This window comes from Euphorbia lathyris, chromosome 5 (genome assembly GCF_963576675.1).
Source record: "Euphorbia lathyris chromosome 5, ddEupLath1.1, whole genome shotgun sequence".
In the NCBI taxonomy this organism is placed as follows: Eukaryota; Viridiplantae; Streptophyta; class Magnoliopsida; order Malpighiales; family Euphorbiaceae; genus Euphorbia; species Euphorbia lathyris.
This window is the reverse complement of record NC_088914.1, coordinates 47,480,258-47,493,884: the sequence shown is the minus strand read 5'-3', so window position 1 is coordinate 47,493,884 and position 13,627 is coordinate 47,480,258.

The window sequence follows — 13,627 nt, the reverse complement described above, 5'->3', positions numbered from 1 at the left end:
CGTATAAGTGCCAAGGACATCCATCATAACAGCAACATACACTCACTCTATAGTAATCATTCTTAATGAATTCCAACTCAACCCCCTTCTTCACTGCATATTTTACAATTGCATCACGAAATTGGTACACATTCTTGAAAACCATACCCAACTCCCAAACAGGCTCAACACAATCTTCATCATACAATACTCTTTTGTTTGCTCTTCTACTATGTTTGGGTATGTCATCATCTTCATCCTCAAATGCAAAACTGTCCATATCTAAACTGCCAATGTATTCCTCATCACCTCCTAACAAACCCGCATACTTATTTCCATCCCTCAAATATTCTTCCAAACCTTTATCTACCCCAACCTCACCCAACTCAACCACTCTTAGATCAGGAGCTCTGTGCCTCTTAGATCTTTCTTTTCTGTACCTTTTCACACTTTATCTTACAACTTCTAACATTGGATCTTGATCATTGGCATTGTCATCATCAATATCTGCATTAAGCATCTCCTTATCAGTGCATTCCGATTTTGAATCATAATCAGTAGATTCTTTGTCTTTTTCCTCCTCATAATATGCATCATCTTGCTCATCATCTTCAAATTCAGTTGCATCCTTTGTTAATCGTTCATAATCTCCAGGATCGATAAATATTGTTTGAGCAGCCTCTGCATTTGGTTCTCTTTTAGTAGCATCAACTGCCTTATTTTCATTTCCTTTTATAACCATATTAGCAACATTTCACACATTAGCCTTATTTTCTACCACATCCCCTATGTGTTGTTGATTTGTCACAAACCCAATAGGTACAGAATCCACGTATACATCATAGCATTTGTCCTCCCTAGTCCTACTCAGCATATTCATCACAGAAGTGTCCCTTTCTATTTCAATAAATTGATTTGTCCCAGTAAGCTGATAATATAATGGACCACACTTTTCATAGCCAAAATCTCTCACATATCAAAGCATTTCTTGTAGGAAAATAGACAAGCATAGGCGCAGCGAAATTATAAAATTTTATCTATTTTATTTATTTCCCTTTTCCAAGATCTGTTAATTGTTATTTCATATAAAGAGGGATAAAATGTAATACCTTTTGTGAAGAACTATCTACAGTTGCAAACGAAGTGCCCACAACTTCTTATATTCAATCCGTGAGCAACGAACGTTTTTGTTCAACACAAAAAAACAATAACTAATCAGTAATCAACCTTAATAACATCAATCGCAATGATTGCCTCTAACAGAAATCGATACGAGATCAAAGAGAGAGTAAGAAATAATGTAAATTAGCCGAGACGGAGACGGAACGATTCCTCTTGCCCTTGATTTGAGTGTGTCAAAATATTGGGGTTAGGGAGTCTATTTATAGACTTCTCAAAACCCTAATCCCAGTTGTGTTAGGTAATTAATTAATTAGAATCTTACTCGGAATAGGATTACTAATTAGATAATTAAATAAACACCTTTTATTATCTAAATAATAACTAATTATATCTAGATAATATTATAAATCAAATTAATAATTTAATTATTGTTAGGGATAATTAATTAGAGTTTCAATCACATTAAAACCTCTAATTAATATTATCAGATAATCCTTTAATTTAATTTATAACTATAATCTAATTATAATTATTAACCAAATTAAATATCCCTAATTAATACTCTAAATTTCGGCCCATGTAGTGTGTCCCGCTAATTACAGTTTCGTCCTCTAGTTCCAAGTCCCATATGCGACCCATTAGGTTCTTTATTGCCACTAGTCGTATATATCCTTTGAAATTAATTCATCCTGATTAATTCCAACATGTATATAACGGAATATCGTCGCGAGCTGTTAGTAACAGAACCTATGATATTCCCCTAGAGCAATTAAGAAGTCAAGTTGATAACTGACGTTAACCTTTCCGCATTAGGTGCAGTATAATACTGATAACATTGGGATATTATCCAAAGGATCAAAGGAGATATTCGCCTGGAACTGCTGCGTATTGATCACCTGATACTGGAATGGTACGGCGTATCAAGCAAGGAGATCCGATAGGCGGATCACCAAGACTTCGCCACAAGATATCCGCAATCAAACCTATGTGGCGATCCGCCACAACCTCCCAATCCGCCAGCAAAACAGCTGAGCCGATCCCGCAATAAAGACCATTAATGAGCTATTAATAAGCTAACGGGCATACTTAAAGGAAACCAGTAACCGCCATTAATGAAGCATTAATGGAGACTTTCTAGTTCCTAAAGGTTACAACTTCATGACTATATATAGCTTGCATCTCAAGCTATCAAGGTACACATTCATATAATCCTAGTAACCCTACTTTGTCAATTCAGTTTACTCTTTCATACCTTATACTGACTTTGGCATCGGAGCTTCCCCTTGTCGAACCCAACGATGCCCCCCACAGGGACGGAAGCTAATCGGAAATTCTCCACAAGTCATTAATTGGTGCGGTGATCGTGGACCCTTAGCTAAATAAAAGGGTTTTTCGTTCACAATAAGACATGACGAATGGAGAGCAGAATCCCTCTTCGGGGATTGAAACACCGTTGGTAACGCCATCAAGACAACCTGTAACTAGCGATGGACGCGTTGATATAAATGCTCATGTGACGCATGATGGAAGGAGTATGTCGCTAGATACATTCATCGAAACATGTGCGGGATCCATTGGAAGAGCGTTTGGCCCTGAGATGGAGAGCCGCCTGAGGTCGTTCATGATAATTCCAGAGCTTCGGCGCACGACACCAAATCCTACAGCATCTCAATGGCCACAGGCAGCTATAGGATCAAACGCCCATAATTCTTCATTCTTCCAAACTCAACCTACGGATTCCATGGTGATTACTACCGTCGCAGCTAGTAACCCGCCACTCAATCGGCAACTATTTTCTGATGGAGCAGAAGGGAGTCGGAGGAGTGACCAAACTCTCCCGGGGGGACCAGGAAACCCTAGGGTGAGTCTGGGCGGATCAGGTGCCCCGAATCGCCCATGGTCAAATCTCCCAGAAGGCGAATCAGGAGGCTGAAGACACAAAAAGAGGAAGAATGGAAGCAGCAGGCGATCAAAGTCACCTTCACCTCCAAGGCAGAGGTCATCCCGACGGGGTAGGTCACCCCCATCCTCAGGTCGGAGACCAAGTAAGAGGCCAGTAGAGACACCTCATCCGGATAGGCCACAACCACCACCGAACCAAGAGGAGGATATACAAGCTCCTTCTGGAGGACAAGCATGTGGAGGTGGGCGTTCGCCATCAGATCCGTCGTCCGGCTCTAGCTCATCATCTTCTCCAAGTAGATCTCCCCATAGGAGACCTCCGAGGGCGGGTCCGGAAAATTTTGATGATCGCGTTAGAGCTGCGGTGCTCCACATAAATAAAGAGAATGACAGGCATAATCCATTCGCCAATCGTGATTCGCCCTTTACGGCATGGATCGAAGCTGAGGAAACAGACAGGCATTTCAAAATACCTAATATCCCGGTGTACATGGGTGCAGACAACCCCGAGGCCCATGTCAGAAAGTACCGAATGTTGCTCAGCCTTAACCGTGCAAGTGAGGCGGTATTATGCCGGATGTTTATCACCACATTAGGAGGTCCCGCTTATGATTGGTTCCAATCTTTACCTCCTGGATTGATAGACAGCTGGGATCAGTTGAGTAGGGAGTTTTGTGTTAAATTCGCCGGATGTATCCCTACAGTGGTCAAGTCACGGAAGCTTTTTGAATTAAAGCAAAAGGCGAATGAACCCCTTCGAGAATATGTAGACAATTTCAACAAATTGTGTATACGAATTGTCGATGTGGATGTCTCCATGGCAGCGGAAGCTCTAGCGAAAAACACCACGTGTAAAAGCTTGCAGGAAGATTTAATTCGGAAAAAGCCCTGAGATATGGCAGAATTAATTGAAAGATGCAAGGACTTCATGGAGGTGGATGATATCCGTAGAGAGTCATTGTCTCCGCCCAAGAAGGACAAAGGCGAATCTCGCCATCCGGATAAGGAGAAAGACAAGCACCTGGATTCGTTCTCTAGGGGCCGGCGGAGGGGCTCTAAGAACAAATCGGCATACGTGTCGTCATTTACGCCGCTCAATGCCTCTAAAAGAGAAGTGCTAATGTGGATTGAGAACAGCCAGCACAAGCGGAACATTTCATACCCCGAACCAAAAGGGGGGAGTACACCAACACTGGAAAAAATCCCAAAAATTATTGCAAATACCATAGGAAGAATGGCCATGACACAGACGCATGCTGGGAGTTAGCTAGAGAGATAGAAAGGCTTATCGAAAGGGGAAATTTGGACAGGTTCGTCCAAAATGATAGCAAGAATGGAGATGGTGACAGATCCAGAGATGATCAGAAAAAGAAGGCAAAAGGGACCATCAATGTCATAGCAGGCGGACCTGGATACCAACCTGTGTTGAAAAAGGCAAAAACCACTGCTCTGGATAGGGCATCACTTAATCACCCTTTTGCAGATGTCGGCTCAGAGATCTCTCCTCATACGGATGCCCTGGTCATTACTATGATGGTGGAAGGTTAGGAGATGAAAAGAGTGATGATTGACACCGGAAGTTCATGCAATGTCATCACAAGAGGATCATTCGCCAAGCTTGTGGTCGACCCAATCCATGTGGAAACCACTATAGTGGACATCCTGGGAGTAACAGGGCACACCATCCAAACGAAGGGCCAGGTAACATTAGATTGTGAGTTAGCCGATGAAGATCAAATCTGGAAAGGAGATCTGGAATTCTCCATCCTGGATGGCCAGTTAGCTTACAATATCATCCTTGGGCGACCCTTTATCTCCGAAGCCATAGCTCTCATCTCCATACGCCACTTAACTATTTACATCCCCACGGCCAAGGGAGGTGTAATGATCTGAGGAAACCAAAAAGTGGCTCAGGAGACGTATTCGGCATCTTTGATGATTCGCCCGCAGTCTAAAGATGAGGACGAGGAAGAACTTGTCACAATGGCCTTGGGTGAAACAGAGATGTACCTCATGGAGGATGAAAAACAGGTACGGATGGCTAAAGGGCTAAAGGGAGAAATTAAGGAAGTTATCACCAAGGTTCTCCATGAGTCAGAAGATGTCTTTGCGTGGAAAGATGAGATTCTTCCAGGGATTAGCCCCGATGTGATCACTCACAAACTCAACATCGACAAAGACGCGGTACCGGTGGCACAAAAATGGAGAAACCATGGCCCTGAGAGGCAGAAGATGATAGAAGAGGAGATCACCAAGCTCAAACGGGCGGATGCCATCGAAGAGGTACTTTATACACAGCGGCTGGCGAATGTGGTTCTAGTCAAAAAAGCAGGCGGATCATACCGCATGTGTATTGACTTCACAGATCTCAACAAAGCTTGTCCTAAAGACAACTACCCCCTACCATGTTTTGATATTCTAGTAGATGGGACCGCGGGACACGCCATGTACTCCTTCACTGATGTAAAGTCGAGTTATCACCAGATTCCAATGGAGCCTTCGGATAGAATCAAAACTTCATTCGTGACACACCAGGCCACCTATTGCTTCAAAGTCATGCCTTTTGGGCTTAAAAATTCAGGGGCAACTTATCAACGGATGATGAACAAAATATTCGGGGAAAGCAAAGGTGATAACTTTTCTATCTATGTGGATGATATGATCATCAAAAGTACCACTGTAGAGAAGCATGCGGATGATATAAAGGAGGTACTAGGCGTACTCCGACATCACAACATTAAATTGAATCCGGAGAAATGCACATTTGGAGCGACGTATGGAAAATTCTTAGGATTCATGATCAGCCAGAAGGGAGTGAGCCCAAACCCCGACAAGATCAAAGCTGTCTTGGAAATGAAAGCGCCGCAGAATATTAGGGAAGTGCAGCGTCTTAATGGGCGTATCGTGGCCTTAGGCAAGTTTATCTCGTGTTCAGCTCGACAATGCAAACCCTTTTATGAAGTGATCAAAGAGCAAATGGCGTTCGAATGGAGCGAGGATTATGAAAAAGCCTTCCAAGGGATCAAACGGTTTCTCACGGAGCCACCCTTGATGAGTCGACCCTTGAAAGGTGAGAATCTCTACATGTATGTCTCGGTTACAGATAAAGCCGTTTGCACGGTCATGATAAAGGAAGAAGATGGCCAGCAGTATCCGATTTATTACGTGAGCAAAGTATTAAAAGATGCTGAAACCCGATATTCCAAGCTGGATAAGATGGCGCTGGCCGTCGTCGCCACGTCAATTCGCCTCAGGCCCTACTTTCAGGCTCATACAGTCATAGTTCGCACAAGCATACCCATGAGGAAAGTGTTACAAAAGCCAGAAACCTCGGGGAGATTGATGGAATGGGCAATCCGCCTATGGGAATTCGATGTTCGTTATGAAAGCCGATCGGCCCTGAAAAGTCAAGTCTTGGCAGACTTTGTGAATGAATTCACTGAAGAGGGAATGAATCTCCCCAAATCTAAAGTTGAGGAATGGACGATGTACACAGATGGGGCTTCTTCGGCGGAAGGTGTAGGTATTGGCATCGTGATCAAAGGTCCCCAATATATAAAGCTACACTACGCGGCAAAATTGGATTTCCCCGTAACCAACAATGCAGCGGAGTATGAGGCCTTAATATTGGGACTACGCCTGCTAAAGGAAATCACTCCCGAGCGGATCGTAATCTACAGCGATTCCAAATTAATGGTCAACCAGGTGATCAAAAATTTCAAGGTAAAAGATGACATTCTTGCCAAATATGTCGACGAGGTTAAGAAACTGCTAAATCACCTCGAAGCCAAAGACACCAAGTGGGAATTAATCCATATGCCTCGAGGATCCAACACAGAGGCCGATCACCTAGCCAAAATGGCTTCAAGCAATGAGCATTGGGCGGATCTGCAATGCCCGTTTGAAGTCAAGACAGCGCCGGCCTTCGCCTCGGAGATGGTATCCTTATTCATGTCTGTAGAGAGTGATTGGAGATCACCAATCTGCCAGTATCTAATAGATGGAACATTGCCTTTGGACAAGGAAGAAGCTCGGCGGATCGTAAGAAAGGCGGCCTATTTCTCCGTGATAAATGATTGCCTATATAGAAAGTCTTTTAGCCACCCCTGTCTGAAATGCATCGTGCCGGAAGAGGGACAACAGATCCTCAAGGAGTTGCACGAAGGCACTTGTGGAGCCCATGAGGCATCTGCCTCCATTTTGAAGAAATCCAGGTTAGCAGGATTTTATTGGCCAACAGCGGAACTTGATGCTCAAAAGTTAGTAGAATCTTGCCATAATTGTCAGATTCATGCCAATGAATCACACACAGCTAAACACCTTCAAAGGCCCATCGTCGAAGGTCGACCCTTTGCAGTCTGGGGAATTGACATCGTTGGACCATTTCCTCCTACCCGAAGACAGAGGAAGTATGTGGTAGTGGCTGTGGATCATTTCACCAAATGGGTAGAGGCTGAGGCTGTCTCCTCTATCACTACTGAACAAATGGTGGAGTTCGTCAAGGATAACATCGTAGGAAGGTATGGAGTTCCCCACACAATTATCACTGACAATGGAACGCAATTCAACTGTGAAGAGTTCAAAGCTTTCTGTGAAAAATTGGGCATCCAGAACAGATTCGCCTCAGTTTATTATCCTCAGTCCAACGGTATGACCGAAGTTACAAATCGGACGATCGTTAAAGGAATAAAGAAAAGATTAGGGGAGCATGACAAGAAGTGGGCGGATCAGTTAATGAGCGTCCTATGGGCCTATCGCACTACTCCCCGAACAGCCACGGGCGAGACGCCATTCGCCCTCTCTCATGGTGTGGAAGCTGTAATCCCAGTTGAAATACAGGTCCCAAGTGACAGAGTTGCATTCTATTGTGAGGATGAAAACAGCCAAAGATTGAAGGCAAGTCTTGATCAAGTGGAAGAAAAGCGAGAAAAGGTATATGTACGTATGGCAGCTTACAAGCAGCGGATCGCAACTTATCATGATAAAAATGCCAAGCTTGTAAACTTGAATATGGGAGACCTCGTGCTCCGCAAAGCAGACAAGGTCCAATCTAAGGAAGGGAAAGGAAAGCTGGGACTCACTTGGACAGGTCCATACAAAATAATCAACAAGATTGGATTCGCCACATTTAAAATTCAAGACATGGAGGGAAATACGCTGCCGCGTACATGGAATCTCCAAAACCTCCGCAAATATTTCGCCAGAAAATAGAATGTAATCAAGGTCTTGAGTACTCTTTTTCCTTTAGTGAGTTTTTTTTCCCATGAGGTTTTTCATCAAGTTGTGTAAACTTCACATAAGTGGTCTCGCCCCCTTCCCGGCGGATCAAGGGGATATCATTCATCATGAAGTCCAAGGCGTCGGTGTATGTCCAAGCCTCCGCCTTGACACTTTTCATGATATTCGCCACTGCCTCGTCACTGCCTGTCAATATATGCATGTCTCCAGCCATATGCAAGGGTCTGGCACTCCAAACCGACGGAAAGCCTAGAGACTCACCCTCCCTTATCTTTACATAGAAGAATTTCTCATCCCAAAGATGAACATTGGACATCTTGCCAGAAAACGGCGAATAGGTACCAAATTTAGCAAAGGTGTAAAAGGACTCGGCTTTTCGCTTCGTCGGTTTGTGAAGAGTTCGGAAGACTCGAGGGTTACAAACTATCCCTAAATTTGAAGCTAAATAACAATCCAGAGCTACATCTAACCAGCCATTTGGATGTAGCTGGCTGACAGTGATGTCAAAGTAAGCTAAGATGTCCGCCATCATCTTAGGAAGAGGAAGCCGGAACCCTCTTTCTACATGACAACTGTATACAGATAAATAACCCGTTGGCGGACAGGCGGGTCTCTGATGAGCTTCTGCCAATTTTGTCTCGTAATCTTTTATCCAAGGGAAGCGATCTGCCAGATTCGCTAAATCCACGGCGCTCATACGAGAGGAAGTGGATTCCGCACGAGGCGCCTTTTTCCTAAACGGGGCTGAAGAAGATGCCTCCATCCCCGAAAACCACCTAGAATCTATTGCCGGAGCAAGACGAGCAACGGCGACGGGAAGGTTACGAATCCTACCAGAACGAGTTCGACCGCTATTACACGCCGAGTTACGCAACTCAGCTAAATCGCAACTAACAGTACCTTCGGAAGAATTAGAATTCTCCAAAGAGGAAGAAGTCCAGCTAACTACGGTTTCGGAAGAAGTGGTCAAATTAAAAAGCTCAAAAGTAGACCCGGAAGATGAAGAAGAACTCCTAAACATTCAGCAATCAAAGCAAAAATTCACTTACATGAGAGTTAAAAGCTTTGCAAGATTTCGAACTCTGGAAGAACTCTGGGCAAAGGAACTCGACAAAAATGGGAGAAAAATGCGAATGCAATAGAAAGAGAAAGAGAGGAAGGAAGAAGATGATTTCTCTTCCCTCGGGCGGCGCGCTCATAACACGTGTCACTTGTCGATTGGCATCGAACAGAGTGACCATCAATGCAAGTCATCATAACGGCGCGCGAAGAAGCTCAAAAGCCCTAAAGGACTTTAAAGGAACTTTAGGGGGGCTTCTGATAACATTGGGATATTATCCAAAGGATCAAAGGAGATATTCGCCTAGAACCGCCGTGTATTGTGTTGAAACACCTTTCCACATAATTTTGATTTGACAAAATTGTTTAAGTATAATTAAAAACATATTCTAAACACACTAAGTTTAAATGCTTTGATTTATTCTACTAATGTGTTTGTTCAATGTCGAGTTAAAATTGCTTATAAGACATAAGGAGTAAAAGGCCCAAGCCTAATACAAGAGTCAAAGCCCAAGTCAAACAATTCAAAACAACTCGGTTCGTGAATGTCAAAACGTTGTCGTTGTGGACAAAACGCAACTCAGGGAAAGAAGGATCTAGAAGACCTTCAGGGAACAACTTCGGAACGAAGCTGCTGAGTTGATTCGACAAAGCGTACAAGACAGCAGCTGGCTAAGGAAAACTTCCAGACAAAGTATTTCTACTTTGGGTAAAGTTCAGACGACACAGTATGCTGTCCAGTTGACTTTACCATAAAAGGAGAGACACTCTGCCGAGCAGACCAAAAGCTGACCGAGGACAGAAGATACTTAAATCTGATTGGCCGAGAGCTCTGAGCAAGTCAGGATGACAACGACAGGAAGCCGTTTCCCTCCAACGGTTATTTCGAAATTCGAAATGACCGATGCCTCAAGACGTCTCTATAAATAGTGCCATCAGAAGCTTCATTCAACACAGAACTTGATCAAGCCATTACGCTGACCAAATTTCTACGCAAGTTCTGCAAGCAATAAGCAAAGCAATCTTACACTAAATTTCATATCTTTTGTGTAAAAGTCTAGAGTGATTATTCAATCATCTAAGGTGTCTTAGCAATCATTGATTAGGACAAACACTTATCATTTCTAGAGATTAGAAAGGAGAGGCTGAGTACTCGGTTATAGTACTCAGCGAGAGATTAGGATTGAGTAGAGGTATAGAGGAAGGTACTCTTGTTATACTCAGTTGCTAAGATTGTAAAAGGTTTGAGGCTCTACCTTTAAAGAGCTCAGTAGAGGATTCGAAATCTCGGAACGTGTTCCGGGGACATGACGTAGGCTTAGAAGCCGAACCTGGATAAATCTGCTGAGTAACGTATTTCTTACCTTAAACTCCTTATATATATTGCTTGCTTAAATAACCAAAAACTGACCAAGTAAAGAGGTCAAGCTGAGTTGTGTGCATCGAACATCTGAGCTCAGGAATAGACTCTAAGTGCTATATCCTGACTCAAGTTAAGAAACTGACCTAGTCACCAGTTGACTAAGCCAGTATCTTGCTGTTTACTCAGTGCCGCTGTTTAAAACCTTTTCTCTTAAGAAAAGAAGTCTTCCCTAGTTTTAAAAAGTTTAAATAGTTCCTAACCCCCCCTTGGAACTATACTTGCAACGTTATAAGGGACCAAGAAAGGAGATCCGATAGGCGGATCACCAAGACTTCGCCACAAGATATCCGCAATCAAACCTATGTGGCGATCCGCCACAACCTCCCAATCCGCCAGCGGAACAGCTGAGCCGATCCCGCAATAAAGACCATTAATGAGCTATTAATAAGCTAACGGGCATACTTACAGGAAACCAGTAACCGCCATTAATGAAGCATTAATGGAGACTTTCTAGTTCCTAAAGGTTACAACTTCATGACTATATATAGCTTGCATCTCAAGCTATCAAGGTACACATTCATACAATCCTAGTAACCCTACTTTGTCAATTCAGTTTACTCTTTCATACCTTATACTGACTTTGGCATCGGAGCTTCCCCCCGTCGAACCCAACGACGCCCCCCACAGGGACGGAAGCTAATCGGAAATTCTCCACAAGTCATCAAATACGATCCTTCATCAACTATATCCTGTTGGTCAATTCCTTATAACCATGGAACGTGTCAATGTTACATATAGCGAAGAGTTTGTTTTACTTGTACAGGTTGAATTCACTCTAAAAGATAAGTTAAGTGAAATTTCTATTTCTACTCTTAACTCTATCACATTGCAAGGATTTCAGTTAATTCACCACAAGCGGCCATTTGGATATATCTCCCATTTATCAAAAGTGACGAATGCTCAATCTGACATTAACTATTCTGCAATCACTTTATGTGATACCCAACCCTGCTCTCACACACCCCATGCTCTCACTTGTTGGATCGTGCTCGCACAGAATCAAAGCACCAGAGTCCATAATCCAGAATCACTAATTAACGAATGTTTGAGTCTGAGGATTAGTTATACCTACTAATACAAATGAGATGAACAGTTGACATATTTAGATAAATTAATCCATACTGTTATCTCAAATCGGGTCCCAATCCTAATGAACTCCTTCACCGGATCCATGTAACTGTATAGATATCTAGATATCTAAAGCTTGTGAGATCAACTTTCTGTCTCGACAGAAAACACTCTTACATGCAAGTCTCAACAGTGATATGCCAACCCCTATAACATATTACTTGACTTGGGTTGATTTTAAGTTTATTGTCTTATTATAAAGTACAATCTCACTTCATGCTTGTATGAACACTTTATAATTATTTAAACAAACTTAGGATTACTTCCTTTATGAAAGATTTGTGCCTTTATATATATAGTTACATTTTAATACTATATATCTGATTAAACAAATGATTAAATAAACAATTTATTCATTAATATTAATACCCTAAAACAATTGTCTTTAGGACACTAAACTCCAACATTCTCCCACTTGGACTAAAAGCCAATTGTTCCTGAAACTAATACCAGAAGAACTAAGATGTCTATCGTGAGCTCTTTGTGGTAATGGCTTGGTCAATGGATCTGCAACGTTGTCCTCAGTAGGCACTTTTTCTATTCTCACATCTCCCCTGGCTATAATCTTTTTAATGAGATGACATCGCTTGAGATAATCTTTAGATGCATTATTAGACTGTGGTTCCTTTGCTTGTGCAACGGCTCCATTGTTATCACAATACAAAGTAATAGGATTCACAATGTCAGGTACCACTCCTAGTTCCGTTATGAACTTCCTAATCCAAACTGCCTCCTTTGCTGCTTCTGCAGCTGCGATGTACTCTGATTCAGTCGACGAGAAAGCAACACTTCTTTACTTGGAACTCTTCCAACTAACTGAACCTCCATTCAGGATAAACTGGTATCCTGATTGGGATCTATAATCATTTTCATCAGTCAGATGGCTAGCATCTGAATCTCCTTCAATTTTCAATTCTCTGAGTCCATATATGAGGAACATGTCTTTGGTCCTTCTAAGGTGCTTAAGAATGTTCTTGACAGCAATCCAGTGATCAAATCCTGGATTCCCTTGATAGCGACTCGTCATACTCAATGCGAACGCCACATCAGGTCTAGTGCAAAGCATGGCATACATGATCGAACCAACCGCACTAGAGTAAGGAATTATAGCCATTCAATTCTTATCATTGTTCGTTTTAGGACATTGATCATTTGATAACTTGACACCATGGACCATTGGTAAGTTACCCCTTTTCGATTCATGCATGTCAAAACGCTTTAGGACTTTGTCAATATATGTAAACTGGGATAGTCCAAGCTATCTTTTCGATCTATCTTTATAGATCTTAATCCCTAAGATGTAAGATGCTTCTCCCAAGTCTTTCATGAAGAAATTACCAGATAATCAAACTTTTACTGTTTGCAACATTGCAACATCGTTTCCCATAAGTAGTATATCGTCAACATATAGTACTAAAAAAACGACTGAGCTCCCACTTATCTTCTTGTAAACACAAGCCTCTTTGAAGTTTTGTTCGAAACCAAATTGTTTTATGGTTTCATCAAAACGTTTGTTCCAGCTTCTAGACGCTTGCTTGAGTCCATAAATGGACCTTTGAAGTTTGCAAACCTTGGTTGCATCCTTCGATGTGAAACCTTCAGGTTGCATCATGTATACATCCTCAAGCAGGTTTCCATTTAGGAAAGCTGTTTTCACATCCATTTGCAAAATCTCATAATCAAAATGAGCGGCAATTGCAAGCAATATTCTGATGGATTTGAACATGGCTACTAGAGAGAAAGTCTCGTCATAGTCAACTCCTTGCTTTTGACGAT